Source organism: Rissa tridactyla, chromosome 2, assembly GCF_028500815.1.
Source record: "Rissa tridactyla isolate bRisTri1 chromosome 2, bRisTri1.patW.cur.20221130, whole genome shotgun sequence".
Lineage (NCBI taxonomy): Eukaryota > Metazoa > Chordata > Aves > Charadriiformes > Laridae > Rissa > Rissa tridactyla.
Window position 1 is genome coordinate 134,892,624 of NC_071467.1, and position 18,952 is coordinate 134,911,575.

The window sequence follows — 18,952 nt, forward strand, 5'->3', positions numbered from 1 at the left end:
TTACATGATAACCTGCTGCAGTCACAGCCCTCTTCCAACCTCCAATTCTCCTGAAAATACCATTAGGAATATTCTGTGGAGTATCTGCACAACTATGACTAACCAATAGCTTATAGAGATCTCCGAGGTCCTTTCACTGGCCACAGGTACTCCAGAAGTCAGAACTATGACTAACAATCCGACGTGTAGCTGGTACTCAGCAACTGCTATCAACAGTTCCAAAGCTTTTTTCAATACCACTTCTTCCAGTGATCAAACCCACTCTGCCTGCGATTGCTACATCACTCGACTGAATGCTGGGTTGGTCATCCAGGTAGGATTATGGTAGACAAGCAGACAGTCGGACTAAAATCATGCCAAAAGCATAAACAGTGCAGCAGCTTGGAATGAAAGAATGTACTCTGCTTCCCCTGTTCAGACACACTAAATCCATTTTTCATACCTTACTGGTTAATTACATTGCTCTTACAAGCTCCAACCTTTTGCAGCAGTACGTGAAACTCAATCTCTTTATATTCCATATTATATTCCATTCTTCTGCATCTCCCACATCTTCTTTCATACTATACATACTGCCTGTTGCGTTGACTTACTTTAGCCCTTCAAAGGAGTTTGCCTACTATTAACGCAAACTTCACTAATTTTTGGAAAAGGTCAGTGTGCTCGTTACAGGTTATTCCATTCACAATGCTGTGGTCTTTATCTGCCTCTCGAGACTCATTAGCTGCATTTATGCAACTGTGAACACATTTACAATGCAAGTTCTTTGTAAGATTTAAAGACCTGATCTAACAAGGACAAACTTTGTTCCAAGTCATCAAAAAAAAAAAAAAAAAAAATCAACAAAACTAATCACAAACATGAAGTTAGGCACATACCTTACTCTTCACCAAAAAAAAAAAAAAAAGTGCAGCATAATCACAGAAAAGAAAAAAAGCCAGGCTCTTATTCAATTACAGTGCAGTATTTGACCCTCATTTTACCCTTAAGTGCTTCTAAAAAAAACACCAGAAGAGTAATTGCTGACACACCTGTGTTACATAAAAAAAGGAAGGACATGTTTAATATCAGAAATGCACTGGCTAACAACGCCAAAAAAGGAACTGATTTAGTCTCAAAAAAAAAACCCAACAACAACTCCACCCAAAAAAAGCTACCCAAACTCATACTTAAATGGAACTCCATCTTGCTGGCATATAAAATCATAGTTTGTAAACAAACTGTTACAAATAATCTGACTAGGTTAATAATGAATGCTTGAAGGATATATTCAGAACATAGAATAAACCTGAGCCTGTTACTATCAACATCATTAAAGATTTAATCAGTATATCAGGGTTGTATCAAGCTCAAAAACTTCTAAGTTAACATTATGACGAAAAACAAGAGGGGAGAAAAAAGAAAACAAATTCAGCTGTCAAATATCAAAATGCTCAAGATCAGGTCTTATACTCCAATATGTATTTCAAACATATATAAGGCTAAAACGTAGTCTTTTCAGGTAAGAGCTAGCTTGAATTGCTAACATCTCCAAATTCAAGAGCTTTCTGCACACCCTATCTTACACCAAAGTAACTCTCCTGCTAAGAGCCTGTACTAAGTCTTGACACCTAAACCAGATTCTTCCAGCGTGTCATAGCTTGTCAACTCCACGATAATATCTATCAGAACATTCTTCAAACTTAATTAAGGAAAAAATTAGGCTCTCTCTCAAAACTTACATTTTCATGCTCATTTTAGACAACTCCTCTCAAAACAGCCCCCAGGCTGGCTACCATCAACTCAGCCCTTCTTCTATACAAGTTATTATCACTACTCAGATACTCCCTCTCATCACCTTAATTTGCCTGTCTACTCATCGTGCCTTTCTCCCCAGGTGCCAATATTATCACCAATCAGCTTTCCCTCTAAACTTACAGATTTCCCCATATCATAACCATTTTCTCCGATCTCATTACACAGCCTCGGCAACTACCTTGCCAATGTACATCTCTGTTTACACAACTTTAGTGCTACCCGCAATCAATTAATTTCGTTATTTTTCTTCCTCAGATCAACCTTTAACAACTTTCTATAATTCCTTTCTTACTGGCACACTCCCTCTCCCAGATGATAGGCATCCAACTGGTTGAGTGTCCCAGGTGTTCAGCCAGCACCACCGTTAACCTGAGCTTCTCTAATCAGCTTAGATAAAGATAATATTTTCCCTGTTTATCTACGTCAACCTATGGCAATCTATGGCATAGGAATTAATCTCTGTATCCCTAGAATTTCTCTTCAGATATCTGTCTATATACTTATTTGTATTTGCTAATAAAATTACAAAGATGGTCCTGTTTAGATGTGCTCCCCAGCCATCAATCCAATTATTCTGTTTTTTAAAAATACTCTCTTTTCAACACTGCCCACTGATGTCACCAAATTCTATGATTTTCCTTCCCCCATCTATGGTTCTTTTCCTTTCACTACAGCACTTACACTGTTCATGAAACATGAGAATGTCAAAGGGATCCTTCATCTCATATGAGTCATATTCATCACTAAGAAAAGGCATAAAAGAAAACTGAAACTCACAAAATAAATCTAAAAGCTTTGCTATCTAGGTAATGTGTCATCATTGTTTTCTTCAAAAGGTCTTTTTGGATGGAAAACAGATAAAATTCTCAATCTGTGCAATCATTGCTTTGAGCTAAAAACCTTAGCTTTCTACCAAGATTATCCAAGAAAACGTATTTAACCTCTCTACATTAAAAAAAAATAAAAATCACCAAGTAAGTGTTCAAAGAATACTACGATAATCAAGCTGACAGAAAAAGATCAAAAACAACATGCAAGCATCTTTAAATTTCGGCAGGTACAGTACTACTTCTATAGAGCGCTGCAGTCTTGCATCTGTCACAGTTACTTTGAGAAGTATCAGTCCTTGGTTTCACTTGGAGTACTTCAGAGTATGTTTTGCAGGACCAAGTTCTAAATTATGAAATTGAAATTTGAGAGGAACAAACTTCAAAGTATAAGACTAGATTTAACAGACACATGTATTTCTGATAACATCATCTGACTGTATGGATTTATATATGACATTTAGTTACTCCCTATAACTTGCTTACTGCATTCCATTTGCTGGTGCTAGATGTGTGACACCTTTCCTCTATGTTAGTCAGCATTTAAAATAAATGTGAAAATAAATGAAAAATAAATTGTACAGACAAGAAATTAAGTTCTGCACACACCGTATGTATGTACAAATATATTGTATTTAATAATATTGCATGTATGTATAATAACGTATTGCATGTATGTATAATAACGTATTTGATTCTTTTCACAAAATTGTCACACCACATGCTTTAATAAAAAGCAACAAAATTTGTATTTAGCAAAAGTGGCTTTGCTGAACACCGTTTTAAGTATACTGTACTACTGAGTCCGTTACTTTCATTACTTTTAAAAGAGTATGACATGTATTTTAGAAAGAATGAAGTTCAGTTTAAAGCCCTGTGAAAAAAATCAAATGAAAAAGGTGCAATATTCAAAATTGCTGGTATCTAAACATTTCTACACAAAATACTGTGTTTAAAAATCCTACAGAAGAACCTGGAGAGCAAAGTGAAATCTCTATAAGAATTTAAGCCAAAAGCACTGAAAAAGCAATCCTGCTCCGTGCGACAAGGACTCAGTAGAGGTACGACCGTGACATAAAGACAAAATGCCGTGGAAACTACTCTAGAGAAGAGTGACCACAGCATGAGTGCTTTTACAATCCATTCAAGAAACTACACAGCAGGAAGGAGAAATGAGTTGGGAAAAACGAGTTGGGAGAAACAGAAGAATTTCTAAAACAGGTAGTCTGACAGAGGAATTTGAAAGCTGTATTTTTGAAAAAGCATTCATCCAGAAAACTCAAAGCTCACTTGGAGGAAAGAGGTAAAGAACCACTTTTTTTTTTTTTTTTCCTTCATCTGGTTGTATTCTTATTGTTAATTTCATAGCAACTGTAGGTGACTTTTTCATTATGAATGTGTGAAAACAGTTAAGAAGAACCACGAATTACTGTTTAAGAGTCTTAAATAATTTAGATGCATAAGCCTGACTTAAGCCCAGAAAGCTTTGGGCTGTGACTTATCTATGCCAATTTTAAAAGCTGAACCGAGGTCCTTTTTCATATTATAACCTGTCTTCATATCTACATTTGATGGTGCATCTAATCTAAATGAGATCTGACAGAAGGGATCCATAAACGACCCAGGAGGAAGGATGAATTGTTATGATAACTCTGAACAGAGAAAAGAAGTGACCTCCAAGCGACAGCAGCTTACTTCCCCTTAGAGCTGTGGAGAAGCAGCCCTGCTATTAACAAGGTCTTCACTAATGTTTTTATGGATGTGAGACTTTCTGTAGCACTTGCTGAATACTCTGTGTTCACCTACTTTTCAAATGTTCAATTCGGGAAGAAATACGTTGGTATCATTTAAAAGGCAACTTTCTAGGAAAAACATTCAAGGAACAAGCTAAAAAAAGTTTGTTGACACATTGCCAAACTATCATCTCTCACCCTCCCCTGAGCAAGCCTCTACCAAAGCTTGTGTGTGAAAATCAGAGAAACAGCGATTTCACTTCTGAAGGAAATCCCTTGGCACAAGGCAGGGCAGTACAGATCATATAGCAACGCGGAGATCTGGGAACCATATGTGACCACATTTGGAAGGGCACATGTAGATGTATACCTGCGCCACGAATAAAATTTCATGGTCATATGTCAGGACCATGAATAATGTCAGGTACTCCAGGAGAAGGAAAAATTCTAAGTTGAAGTTTTTTTAAACTTCAGTATCCAGAAATTGTGAGCATTATCCTGGGCTTCATACAACATCTGCCCCTTCCATGAAGCTCTACATAAACATTCACAGGCTGCCACCACCCCTGGTAGTGTATCCTAGGGGCACCCTCACTGTAGCACCAGAATAATCTCCAGGCAACCTCTCCCGCCTTAGGACCTTCTCCCAGGCCCATACCAGAGGCACACCCTAGAAATAAATCCTCAGATCCTTCAGACAAGTTTCCTGGATCTCACTGACTTCCCCTACAGTACTGAGGAAGAACTAGATTAAGTTTGTGTCAACGGCTACTCATTTTGCCTGTTGGACAGAAATGAAGTTCAAGGATAAACTGCCTAGAGGACACATGCTCTTTTAGCTATTTGCCAGACAACCTGCCCAAGCAGTAAAAACATGGAAGCTGACACTTAAAGAAATCAGAACTGCCCCTTCCCACTCATCACCCCAAAACTTACTCTTACATGAAAATCACCTCAGAGAAGCCGAAGTTCTAGGCTAGACAGATGGACTGATAACTTAATCTGATTCAGGAGAAGTGAAAGCCAGATGTGATAGGCTATACATCCTATCCAACTGGCAGACCCCTGAATTGGGGGAATTAAGACCTATCTTACCATCCATATCTGACAAGAGGAGAACATGTTAGCTTTTACATACAGCCATCCCCCAGCTGCAGAACAAGACAGAAACAAGGACTTGTAACTCCACCATGCAAGGCAGGCAACAAATCTCTGCACTGAAGTACCACCATGACCTCTTGAGTACTGCTCTAGAGCCTCCAGTTCTCAGAGCATTCTTGTTCTCTACTGGAACAGCCTACCTGCAGCTCAGTAGACACCTAACTACTTAAGAAATGCAAAACAGGAAAACTTCTTACACAGCAGGACCTCCAGGCCTCATTTCAGACCAAACACAGCTGTCCCACTTCTAGCATTGCTATGTCAGCTCTCTCCTGGATATGACTGAGAGAGATCATCAAATGAAGCAGCGTTATCATAAACAGAGAGAGCACATGACTGCTAGTTTCTAGTGTCTACTCCAGTCTGAAGGAGGGGGACTTGAATAAAGAGTGTCTTATTCAGCTCAGTCTAGAAACACACAAAAGTAAAAACGCATTACCAAGCTGCTTTAAACCATGTTTTTCACTAAGTCCACAATCCAGAATGTATTTCACAGTCTGCAAAGCCAAGACAACTACTGTCTCCAGACACTTGCTCACTCCCCTGTATCTTAAACACACCAGACATTGTTTAGAACTATTCTCCTGGCCATCAGCAGGCAAAGAATCAGAATCATGTGGGAAGTCACCAGTCTGGAGAACCAGAGACTTAAGGAATAAATAGTAAATCTAAGCTGGTTTTGAATGTATGGTTTTGAATGGTGGGACCTAGCCAAAACTGCTGACTGTCCATGCTAGGAGCACACACTCATGCTGCTGAAGCATACTCCACTGATATCTCTAGTTAGGCTTGGAGCACCCAGTGTTGAAGACACTTGAGAAGGCACTCATGCCTCTCTGTTGTCTCCAGGTTTTGTACACAGCCTGTCCATAATTGTGTGCTGTGTGCTAGTAATCACTTGTATGCTAAAAAACGGTGGGATGCTGCTCAAGCTTCACTGTTTTCAGTCTGTCAAGCCTGTGGTGCTTTGGTTGGCACCTCCCTTCTGCTATCAAAGGTTGGCTACATGCAGACATTCTCCTGGCCTGTAGCTAGAATTTCATGAAAACTGGACAAGACGCATTAGAAGTTGCAGGCAGAGCTGAATGGTGGCTGTTGCATGTCCTGTGAGTTGGAAGAATCCAGAGGGTTTCTGTGATTTGAATGTGAGCATAGCAGGACTTGGCTCAGGAAAAGATGAGCTCTTCTGTTGCCAAGAAAGGTTGGACCAGGTGATCCCTGAGGTCCCTTCCAACCTAGTATTCTATGACTCTATGATTCTTTTTCCTTCTCCTCCCATGGACAAGTTGTCCCTCTTGATTCTGAGTCACTAAGAGGTCTGTAATCGAAATTCTGCATTGTTCAGGACAGGAAGAGGGAAAAAAATTAGGATAAAGCGATGGTTGTCTATGGCTGGTAGAGAGCTTTGTGTTTAGAGCTGTGAGACAGGCTGGGACTCAGGCTGCCATGGAGACTGGGAAAAAGCTGTGGGGAAAAATACACGGAAAGAAAACACCCTTACTCACAAGAGGATGCACCATCATGCTTAAGAAGGCACAGAATGTATCAATATTGGCTCAGTGTGTGCCCTTTAGTGTGTATAGGTAATATCATTGTGATTACCCATGACTACATAGCCACTAGGCCAATATACTGGCCAGCTGTTTTCCCTGGGTAAGATGCTTCCTCTCATCGTTGTTTTAACCAGCCAGTCTGCAATGGGTTTGAGAAGAGACAATGCACACAGGCATCTTGCAATATTCCTGGACTCCAGACTATTCTCTATGGGATATGGTGCAGTGCAGTAGTCAGAAGATGCGTGGAAAAAAAGTAGAAAATGAACTGGATTGCTGGACACTATTGCCAGCACCTTGCATGTTTAAGAATGCTCAGACATCTAGATGAGCCTACAGAGAGATGCAATGGCTTGGGATATAAGCCTGGGCATCTAGAGGATATAAAGCTGTACATGTAGGGAAATTACTCCTATAATCAAGAGCAATTTCGCCACAACAAAATTCAAATTAATAGTTTTAGAGTGGCATCTAATGTTTCTCTGTGCAGGAAGACAAATCCCAGCCTTCATGAGCAATCATGGATAAAACTCTACGTGCTTAGACATAGTCACAGCATTCTGCTTTATCTAAATAGTATTTATGCCCACTGGACACAGTAATTAGGGGTTACTGAAATGTGAATAAGATTATAAAGAAACAAACATTCTTTCTGTATGAATCATGCAGAAAATGTCCTCCTTTGCTACTGAAACAGCAGATTGAAATTGACTCCATTTAACCTTATTGCAGAGAGGAATGCAGAATTCAGCTCTTTCTCTTATAGGTGAGGCCACAGTTTCTTCACAGTTCATTATTCTAAAAACTGAGGTGTTGAAAGTGCCTTCTTTCCTTCAGCTTCTTTACTTCAGTTACTCAATTGACTCCAAATTGTCTCCAGTGCTTATACACAAAGCTGTAATTACTTTCTGTGTGCCAGTAATAAGCAAAAAGAGAAAATACACCCCATTCTATAACAAAATGGCAGATTTTACAACCTTACACAGAATGGAGGGCTCTTCCATTGATCCTTTTTTGTTCCAGGAATTATGAACTGAAGACTGAATAAATTCAATTATATTATTAAGTCTAGTTTACTTCCATCGAGACATGGAAGATGACTCTTTCTAAGCAGGAACTCAGCATCAAAATATAGTGGGCCTTGAAAAAAAAATAAATCAACAAACAATCAGGCTTCACTATTATTTGATGCTATTGCCCATAGAGGCATAAATTATTCAACTCTGTACATCCTATACATTTCCAGCACAATGGGAATACAGGTATTCAAATAAAAAAATGTGGGGTTTTTTTGTTTCAATTTGAGACTCTCTTCATTAGTTCTTTCAATATTTATGAGACTCATGATACATGCTATAGCTATGTGAAAGGGATGTTTTCCTTCTGCGGTATATAAGGTGTTGGTACGACCCTTGCTATGACTCCTCATCAAGTGAGAGAGAAAAAAAAAAATGAGACTCCCTGGAATAGATCCAAGATACCACACTGTGGAGAACAGTTCTGTAGTGACCTCTTCTTGCAGCTTCCAGGCTGAGGTTAGAGGCAGGATGGAGATGAAAAATTCTTTGATTTCATATTCACTTCCTATTGCTCCCAGGCAATACTTCTTTGTCAGCGACGTTGGTTGGCTCTGAGTATTTTCTAGTTATCATCAGCCAACGTGATCTTGACTAATCCAGTTGCCTGTGTTGGCCTTTATATCGAAGTCCAAAGCCTCCATTTGCTTCACAGAAATATTCACTTCCATTTAAATCATTAAGATTTTACTGGCTTTATTCTCACATGCAATTCTTAGGATGAAAGTTATTTTTTCTCTTTTTACTACAGAACTGCAATAAAATAAGCAAGGCTTCTATTAATTTTCGGATGCATTGCAAAAGAAAAATCAATGTAAAGTGAAATGACAGAATTCCAATTTATTACTCTTAGGAAACGGGAACCACAGCACTGAGTAACCTTGCAGTTATTAAACCCAAGAGCTTCTTCATCTATTGCAGATTAAAAAAAAATATTTTTCACTCCCTTACAGTTCCCATTATTTCTTCTGGGAGCACTCTTCTTAGTGTCTAATCAATACAGTTTTAACGATGGATGCAGAATGAAACATAACTGGTTTGAAGTACCATTTGCTATGTAGTATCAATGCTTACTGCCCATATGAACAGCATTACTTTGACTTTAAACAATTAACCAGCTGGAAAATGGTTAGAACCACATGAATTCCTCATTCAGAGACAATTATTTCTTCAGCTATCTTCTACAGAAAAATTATACCTAAATTTGTAGTTCTAGTGATGCCACAGGCAACGCTATTCTACACCAGGGTAACCCTAGAGAATTCAGATGTAGCAGTCATCTTTCAAAACAGAAATATTATTATTAATACCCTCTTTTCATAACAAAATATGAAACTTCTGTAATTCTGTATTACATAATGAAGTATTGCAATACATAATAAAATAAAACAGGTGAAAAACCTAGAGTTATACACCGATTATTCACATTATTAGTAGTTTCTGACAAAAGCTTCTTGGGTAATTTTCTTTAAACAGTGCTTAGTTTTTGCAGAACTTACATTTTACAGAAAAAGTTCCACAGAATTTACATTATGCTTCAGATTTTTAAAAATCACACAAAGTATGAGAATCCAATTACTATTAAAATTCAGGGGACTGGATGACAATACACATTATTTTTAATTCAGTATAATTAGACCACATCGCTAGGTAACACATTTTCAACCTGATGTAAGTCAGATTCTCATTTTATTTACCTTGATATGTGTCAGTAATATCAGCTCCATTAATATCAGTATAGTTAATTATTCCTTTGCTTAACTGAAGCAGCAACATTAGTGGAAAAAGTCTGTGGATAAGAGAATAATAGCTTGTATATGAAAATCTGATGGATCATTGCCCTGATGTTCAGCAACCACTTTAAGGATGAAGAGTCATTGCCTTTGCTCTGATTTATGTGTGTTCAGCACATACTCCACATCCCTTTGCCATGTATGACTTAAAAAAAAGCCAAACAAATACAAACAAAACAAGACAAACAGGTTAGACCCCAGTTCTGGCCTTGGCAATCTATGCAGCTCCCGTTCACTTTAGAATAAAACTACATACCTTAAATGACAGATTTTGGTCTTTTCACTATCTTAACATATCTGGAGCAGGAAGCTATATAGTGTTCTTTTTCACAAAAAAGAGTAATATAAAATCACCATATACATACCCCAGCAATACAGACCTGAAAAAGAATCATATACTTTAAGAGAAATACTTTAGCTTACATATCACATAGTTAATCAATTTCATGCAAGAAAAATTGCTCTCCATTAGAGTAAGCAAGCAGAATTTAAAGTATTTTTTAATCTAACTTACTTTTCATTTGTATTAATTATATTTCTGTGGCCTTAAAATATGAAAAATATGCCTTTTCGTCCGCTCTCCTAAAAAGCTTAGACTGAAGTCACTGCAAAGAATGCATATCTTTTTTTCTTAACACGATAATGGATTTATTATGTTGCTTTATTATCTATACAGAAGTATATTTTAATCTTTCTGACATTTCTATGCATAAAACCTAAGTTATGGCACAAATGTCACCTGAAAAAGACAGACTCTCAATTGTGCCTCCTGTTCTCTTTCCCAGCCCAGTCTCTTCTTACAAAGACGGCAATACAAATACTCCACAGAAATAAAAGGAGTGATGATGCATACAGACTTCACAGGCGACAAACATCCCAGCAGCTCACTCCAAAAGTATGCATGACCATTCTGAGGGTAAGTAAACGGGAACCAGGGTCAGAAATGACACCTGATTTGTCACTACAAAGTCAATCAGTGCTTCCACAATTCTCACATGCAACATATACAGACTCTCTATAACTGCAATGAAATTGTGGAAGCAGCTTTGTTGCTACTTTGTGGCCTAGAGAAAAAGGATTTAATTTGCCAGACGCCCAAAAAAATCTCCTACACATACCAGCACACTCTGTTTGCATGTAATCAGAATACACTGAAGAAGCTACAAACTTATATTTAGGTATCACTTAGGAAAACTAGTGATGGGGAGGGCAGAAGCATGCAGATATTGTAACATAGGGAAAATGAGCCCAGAGTGCATGACAAAATCTATTAAAATTATTTAAAGGTAATTGACAAATGGCAAAGAAGAATCATCAAGAATTATTTCTGATACACTTCTGTAGCTCCTGCACTGCTTTGATGGTCTGTCTAAATTTTATCAGCCTCTCTGGGTTGCCCTAATGACTAAATGAGCACTTAACTGCTGCTAGCTGCAATCCCAACTTCCATACTCCCTGCCATTTCTGCTTCTGGCTGGGAAAGAGATAACTATACTGCAGCCTTCCTCAATGCATGTCTTCAGCAGATGTGAACCCTTTCACAAGCTCTCCTTGTAATCTTATCTGTTTCTCCCAATACAAATAGCCCATCAAGAGGTGAAAATTTCACATGCAAAGGTGACATCCTGACCTCATTATAGTCAATGGCAAAACTCCTCACAGGTAAGTAAAATGCTTGGCCTTTTCAATCAAGCTTCTGACACTGTTAATATCAGTGTTCACCTCAGCAAATTGTTTAGAAGATGCCCGTTCCTATCACCTTCTGTGAAATCTTCATTTTCTTCATAATCTGAATCAGTACCAATGACATGCGTTAGCACAAGGAAAAAGAATGGCTGATAAGCTCTTAGAAGTCCTAAAAGAAGTCTCATCACATTAATAGGCTGGTATTACTCCAGTCATACATATTTCACTGAAATGCAGTAAAAGCCTAGGATTACAAACCCATTTATCACATAAATCCTATATCTTTTTCACTAGTTTCTGATGAAAGCTTCTTGACCAAAAAAGCACTTATTAACTTCATTTTCCAATCAAAAGGAAGCTTTGAAGTCTTTTGTTCCAAATGATTAATATTCAATAACACGCTCTAACTTCTAACTCTAACTTCTTTTTTGGGGGGAGAGAGAAAAAAAAAAAGTGGGAGACAAGGTGTATGTGACAGCATACAACAGATATAGATACTTCACATTCTTCCAAGAGACTTTGTGTAAGAAACCTGAATTTATTAAGAGCAGCTGAATACTCTTTGATGCCTACTTCATTCACAGACTAATATGTTCAAAATAGGAGAACCAGCATCTCTAAAAGGTTTTACTCAGCTTTTCTTTGTTACGTTATATTCCACAGTACTCAGTGTTCAGTGCAAATCATCCACCTTCAAGCAAGGAAGGTATACATGCAAGAAGAAGGAATTGCTAGGCTGCTACTACAGACGGTATCCATAAATTAAACCTAGATGTATCATTTATAAATGAAAATACCTTTCTCTGACTCATATCTTGGTTTGGGTTCCCCTCCAAACTACTCACCCTTGTCATCTCTGTGGCCCTGATTGCCACAGGATTGCATCTTGACCATGTCTTCACTCTGTTGCCGTAAATGAGAGTGAACATCAGTTCCTTGCTGCTCTCTACTTTGATTCTTATGGAAGGAAAACTGAGTACACTGAGGCCAAAAAGGATCCTATGGCAACCTCCAGCTAGATCCCTGGTGTGGATGATGGAGGTTGGCAGGGCAGACCTAACCCGCATTAGAAGACTCTTTATGATCTGTTTTAGCTATTGACTATTACTTTCCACTTCAACTCAGTGATCTTTAAATTTACAATATGTTTTCAGAGAACATATAGAGTAACCATTTATATCCCAAATAAAACAGCTTCAACTCCAATACAAAATATCAAAATTCCACTTAATTAATAGCATGGCTTATTAATCAATGTTGGTTATACTGTCTATGAAAAGAGGAAACAAAAGATTAAAGTGATAGCTGTACCTATTGTATATTGTCAGCATATTCCTCTAATTTTAAGCCATATACGAACAACTGAATAGCTATCTATCTATGACTCAGGTAAAATGCCAATAATTTATACATTTTACACACTGAACACAATTACTATGTGCATGCTGCTTATCTTCCATTTGGAATTTAGTGTTTCAATTTTTTTCCTTGGAAATATTGCATTCACGCGTGCAGTTCACCCACCTCTTGTCAAAGCAAGGTTTCAGTTTAATAGTTAGGCACCCTAGAGACTTAATGATAACTGTCAAAAACTTGAATAATTAGAGTTTTGTATAATTAAAAGCCTAGACATACCAAATGTCATGTGTACTCTCCAGTGCATCAGGTGGACCACCATACTACTTTTCCCATAGAAACTCTATAGATTTCCTCATGATTTGTTCAAATTTCCTATTTCCTGTCCCCACTTACGATGCTATTAGCACTGATTGGAGTAGTCTTTGATCAGAGGCTGGTGTTGCAAGCTAACTGGCTTTAAGCTTTGTGTGCATTAGTGGGTAACACTTCTCAGATACTTGTCTTTTTCCTTACCAAATAAAAGCTGCAAAAAACAGTGCAAGAAAAGATGGTGAAAAAGTGACTCTTACACCAGTGGCAATCACTTCCCATGGGAAGCCAGACATAACAGTATTACCAGTATGTGCAGGTGCAAGGCCATGAGACCAACAGTACCAGACCAACAGCACGAGGACAGCAGGGGAAGCACTGACCCAGCAGCTTTGGTGAAATGTTACCAAGCTGCAAGGCAAAAGCAGAGTGCAGAGCTGCAAATGGAAGACCGTTGGCATTGCAAAAGGTTGAGGCACCAAAGGCACTGTGCAGCACACCACCTTCTCTATGAATAAATTCAGGGTCAAGCCTTCTCATATACTGCATGCACACAAGACTGACTTATCCTTCAGGATAAGTGGACTTCTCTAGTGGACCGGCCACTGCCTTTTCAAGATGCTCATTAAACAAGGCTGCCTTTTCTATTCCAGGTTCAAACAGCATGGCAACAAAAGCTGGACTCAGTCAACATGATGGTAGAGACTCACACACGCTCAAGCCTGAGCCAGATACAAGACGAGTCTGAACGAAGTCCCAGGAGTGACAGACATCCATTCTAGAGAAAGAGCGCTCTGTATCTTGAACAGAAATGAACTTAAAACAAAGACTGAGTCTCAGAGCAGAAACTGAAAGAAGATATACAGAATCCAGCATCTTCTACTCCAAGATTGAAGAACTAGGGACAAATAAAAGATATACTGTAAGTAGTCATCTTCTCACAAGCAGTTCTGCGCTACCTTCACTGAAGACCATTTTATTTCCTTAAATAGTTTACATTTATGCAACAGCTTTAAAACCAAACTATCCTGATAGCTATTTGACATTATAAAGAAACTGCAACAATGTATTATGATTTGTGAGTGATAAATGTTAACAAAGACCATGAACAAGAAATTACTGGAAAATAAAAAAATAATAATAAAAATACTTGCTTCCTACTACCTTCCCAGCTCATAATCTACGTAATACATTGAATTAGTGCTAAAGACAAGTAAACATCTTATCTTGAAGGTTGTGTAACAAAAGTTTTCCATCACTTTTCCCCATAAAGGAATTTCAGAATTGCATAATTTCACCTTGCTGATCTTGATTGTGTAAGAATATATGAACAGTAAAACCTAATCAAACCAAAAATCTGTTTAGCCCAATATCCTGTCCCCAGATGCCCAACAGCAGATGAGTAAGGAGAAGTGAGGAACCACAATGCAACCATGTGATGGTACCTCCTTGGAAGACTCTGAAGTCTCCAGAATATTTGCAGGTTGGGAACATTCTGATCCACAACCATTATCTCTCTGCTTTCTAGCCTTTGATACGTTTTTCATCTAGGAATTTGTCTGAATCATTCTGAACTCATGTTAACTTTTTTCATTGACAAACTTCTTTGGAAAAAGTTACATAACTATATATTGTATAAAAATTGAGAAGCATGGAAGAGTTTGAGTATGTCCTCACAGGAGAGTCACATCATACCTGGTAGCTGAAAGGATTTTAAGATGGCCTCAAAATATTGAAACATTGCTTTTGAGCAGTAGTTAAGCACTGCTTTGCTGTAATTTTTAACCTGCTTGAAGATCAAGCTATGGATTAGGATGTACAAATAAACTTCATAATATTATAAAAGTTGTAAAAATAAAGTCAACACTAGTGCAGCCTTACCCAGCATGTGCTGTCGTTCACAATATAATGCATTCATTCCAAGTAAATTACATCAAATAAGGGATAAATTCTTTGGTCATACATGATCATCCTAATCTAAAACCTCAAAACCAAAAGGAGCAAATGAAGGGTGATTTCATCGAGTAATGTTAGCTCTAAAATGCCTTACCCACATATCAGTTTCAATAAACAATCTAACCTTAAGTGATTCAGCAATGCAACTTCCTCTGAAAAAAATGCTTACTTCTCTGGAAATCATTACTGAAACCGTGAAGAATGACAAATACCTTTTATCATAGAACAGTCCAATGTTGTGTCTTTACATGACAGTTATCTCTAATTTAACTCATCAAATGTATTATGTACCTTCCTACTTAAATGCAGCCACAGAAAGAACATTTTCTTATACACTCTTGAAGTGACTGTAAAACTCTGATACATACTCATTCTTTTAACTTCGATCTCTATGGAAAGTTAATTTCACCTAACAGTATGCATACAGGACATAGCATATAGTCCTCAGCAAATCTGGCCCAAAACTCTTCTGGTAAAAGGTAAAAAACCCTCACTCCTGAAACATACTAAGCTCTGTCAGCGACATGATTCAGCTATGACTACACTGTAAACCAGAAGTACTTTCTATTGCAGTTTGTATATACACACCCCTAAGTAGCTTTAAATTAGCTAGTCTGAATACTGATGAATATAAAATGACAATGGTACATGCAGTCTCGTAAATATGTGCTTAATGTACCGTTTTGGAGATGACTAGGCTACATCCTAACTTTTTTTGTCATTTTTCATTGGTTATAGTTGATCTTACACAACAGGAGTTGATTATTTTCAAAACTACATTTCTCCTACTAAGCCTTATTTGAATACTAAGAAACTACTATTCCAACTACTCAGTATTCATGGTAATCTATACCAGGATTCATATCATTTTCATGATGGGTAAACATGAATTTGATCAATGTTTTCAGGAGGCAAATTACATTTCTAACAGCAACTACTATGGGACTATCTCTGGTAGTGAGATGAACAAATGAAAATTATTTTCCACTTTAAATGCTTTTTAGAAAGTACATAGTTTTTGTAACTGAATCTCTTCTTAATGTTATATTCTATTAAAAATTAGAAAATATATATGCCACTCAATCACAATATCATTTTTTTCCCCAGAAAAATTCTAATAGGAACAACTGCACCAAACGAAGCATGTACTGTGACTTCCAGTAGTGAAGACACTATTTCACTTTTGTTTTTAAACTGGTAACTGGTGGTAAACAGAAGATACACAACAGCTTACAAACTACTATTCCCATTTCATCCTGCAGACTGCTCTTTATTTGCGGAAAAACAGATTAATGGAAAACCAAACACTACTGTTTTCAAAACCGGCCTTTTATTGTCAGGTTGAAAATATTTGGGTTTATTAAATATTCACATAAGACTTTGATACCAAAATACAAAGGAATCTGACACCGAGAACAGTGGTTTGGGCAGGCTTAACCATGGTGCTGTACTTGCATCAACTTTGTTGCCAAGAAGTATAACAGTGTGTTTTTCTCTTTTTCGGAATTCTGAACTGACAATGACATTTTCATACAAAAGAGAGCTATTTCAATATTTATATGAAGAAGCTGGCACCAGTGGTAGGTAAATATGAGTGACTGCAGCATTTCTCTGGGGCCATGACATGTTTTTTTCCGCAGTGTTTTGGATCACATCTCTGCTTTCATAATTATTTGTATTATTATTGATGTGTATTATTTGCATCATTGACAGTGGAAAGTTATCTATAGTTGAGACCTATCTATTTTATACAAATAACCATGCAACTTAAGTGTATGAAGGGATGGAACTGCCGTCCAAGACTGCTACGGTATTATGACAGAGGACAAGCCTCCATTTCTCTCTGGACAAAGTAGGTGCTCTGGGCACAAAACACACGTGGGCTGGGGCCACTGATACAGAAATGCATTGGACATGAGAGAAAATTTAGAAAAATTCAATAAAAATATCACTTTAAATATCTTCAACAGATCTAGGGAAGCTGTTGGAGAGACAGGGGTGGGGAGAGAGATGAGCTAGGGGAGACAGGAGAGGGCATTTAAAAAACCTTAATGTGAAATACCTTCCTTTTTTTTTCAGGAGTTCTCGGCAGAGCTTACAGGCCTTTGTGAGCTTGCGAATTAAATCCCGAGTAACTGTCACAGAACTATTCCTCTGTCACAGAAAACAAAATGTCAAGGAACTAAAGCTGACAATGTTGAAAGACAAGTATGTTTAAAATTCCTCAGTTTCCCTGTCGGGGCTTGTTCTGTGCTGTTTGTGACAGAGATTCTCAACAGCTTTTGCATCAGAAAAGAACATTCATGCATTTTCATATGTCAAAAGGTCTCCACAATTCGCTTAGCTACTTCTTTCCCAACGTTCAGCTTGTTTTAACTATTTCTCCCCTCTTAAATTCTCACGTAGTTTAACAGTGAGTTTAGACCTCTTTGGAGCACTTAAAAATACAAACTGCCATGGGCTCAGTGGAAATCTATGGAAGATGAATACGCATTTTGTGAGATACAAGTAACACCTGCTTTTTTTTCTTGAACAGCGATAAGCACGAACGATTACCGATTGCGTTCCATTCCAGATGAAAATTCAGGCATTTTAGGTGTGCCAAAACAACTGTAAGCCTTATTGCAAATTGCCCGTCCCACGCCCGGCCGCGCTAACCTGCAAGTCGCTTCGCCGGGATGCAGACACGCCACTCCGCCACCCAAAAATACAGTCACACGGAACTCTTGGCCACGGCAGCCGGGGCGGGATGCAGCCCTACCTGCCCGCCGGCCGCCCGCTGCTCCCGGCGGCCCCCACGGGGAGGGCCCCCCGTGGCTGAGGGGAGCCTGCTGGTACCTGAGGGGAGCCCGCCGGCGCCCGAGAGGAGACCCCCGATGCCCGAGAGCAGCCCCCGGGTGCCTGAGGGGAGCCCCCCGGTCCCGCTCTCCGGCCCCCAGCGGGGCAGCTTCCCCCGACGCCCTCCCCCAGCTCCCCGGCCGGCCGTGGGGAGCCCGCCCCGTCCTCTCAGCCCGCAGAGGCTCCATCCAGCCCCCGAGCCGCCCTGGGTGCCCCCGGCACCCCGCGACACGGCCCCGGCCCCACAGGAGGAAGGGGCGGCAAAGGGACCCCCCTCACAGCCGTACGCCCGGCAGGGCAGGAGCACGGAAAACTCCTCTTCCACTCCGCGCTCCCGCCAAACAAAACTTGCCAGGGGGCGGCCGCCACCTCCCCACGAACCGCCACCTTCCCTGCCCGCTCTGACACGGCCCAACTTCCCGAAACCTTCCCAAAAAAATCCCCCCCCACCACCCCCAGTCAAGGGCAAACGGCCGGGCGGCGGGACCGGGCGGCCCCCACGGCTCCGCGCCCGCCGCCGGGCGGATCGGAGCGGCAGCCGGCCGGTGCCACTCACCTTCCCGCGCCTCCGCCTTATCCCTTCGCTCGCGGGCTGCAACTTCCAGTCTTTCCCACAACTGCCATCTTCCACCAGAGCGCCGGGGGAAGGAGCGGAGCGGGGAGGAAAAGTTGCGGCGACGGCGGCTGCCGCGGGGATTAGGTGGCCACAGCGCCGGCGGGCGGCGGGGCCGAGCCTGTGCCGTGCGCGGCGGGGCGGGGCGGCGGCGGCGGCAGCTGCGATGGCAGCCCGTGTGGCGACGCGAGGAGGATTTACTAAAAATAGCGGCTCGGCTCGGCGGGGGGGGACGGCGGGGGGAGGCCGCC

General features: G+C 39.8%; 1 protein-coding gene across 2 annotated transcripts in view; it reads right to left on the bottom strand.

Annotated features, from left to right (window-relative positions):
* The window catches only part of LOC128905016 (histone deacetylase 9), a 293,946-nt gene extending 275,125 nt beyond the window's left edge, over nucleotides 1-18,821 (bottom strand). For both annotated transcript variants that reach the window (XM_054190340.1, XM_054190338.1), the window contains exon 1: nucleotides 18,645-18,821. The gene's annotated coding sequence lies outside the window, so the exon portion shown is untranslated. The remainder of the gene's footprint in view (nucleotides 1-18,644) is intronic.
* Between the last annotated feature and the right edge of the window lie 131 nt (nucleotides 18,822-18,952).